We start from the raw sequence: 1,000 nt of genomic DNA, 5'->3' as shown, positions 1-1,000 counted from the left end.
GGGGAGGGTGCAGTACTGTACTTCAGTGTATTGCAATATTAAAGAACTGTGCCAGTAATATGATATTAGAATTTGCTATGGAATTCTGTAACCGTTTAGATTATCGAAGTCCTCACACATTCCTAGTATTTTTACAGCAGGTGTAATATTATCAAATGAATAGTAATAATAATGATTATGATTGTTGTTATTATTATTATTATTATTTACAATGGAAGAAAAAGTTATGTATTAACAGAGCTTTCAAATGTGGCCTGCTGCCTGACATTACATTTGCTGCATAGAGTTTGTACTAAATGTCAGCGCAAGTACTTTTTTTAATATTCAAGTCATATGACTGTACAACTCCGGCTCCTCTGTGTAATGTGGAGAGCCAACAACAACATAAATGATTATTTTCCTTCAGAATGTGTATTTACATTTCAAACAATTAGTATTTCCAACTTAGAAGCAATGTATGTGAAAAATGCAATTGATGGTTTTAAATGAGATAATATTATTGTTACACATATAATAAATGTAATAAACAGTAATAAACTGACCTAAAGTCAAATTGGGGCCAAAGAAAAAAAAATTGCTGCCATTGGTACAATTGTAGTGAAGAACTTCTTGGTCTCCTCTGCAATATTTGTATCTGTATCCTCTGTCGATACATCATCTGAATTGTGATGTTACTTCCACATTATTGTACTCAGAGAAGGTCATAGAGAAAGAACGTGCATATGTAGCAAGGAGCTAGAACTTGGGTGTATAAATATAATTCTGGTAACCATACCCACGTTTTGCTCACATGACCGGCCCACTCACACATCATTTCTGTTTATAAAAAAATTAAAAAGGTTAAATTAAAAGTCATGCACTAAAATACATTAACATATTTCAACACTACAAAAAATTACAATATAGAATATATTCACAGTGTTAACCATATATATTGAAGCATCAGTTTAGCAATCACCAAGAATCTTTGTAGTATTTTTGTGTATCACTAGTTTCTCTG

Source organism: Nanorana parkeri, unplaced genomic scaffold, assembly GCF_000935625.1.
Source record: "Nanorana parkeri isolate BGI_ZX_2015 unplaced genomic scaffold, ASM93562v1 scaffold861, whole genome shotgun sequence".
Lineage (NCBI taxonomy): Eukaryota > Metazoa > Chordata > Amphibia > Anura > Dicroglossidae > Nanorana > Nanorana parkeri.
The sequence above is the reverse complement of the archived record's forward strand: the minus strand, read 5'-3'. Positions refer to the sequence as shown.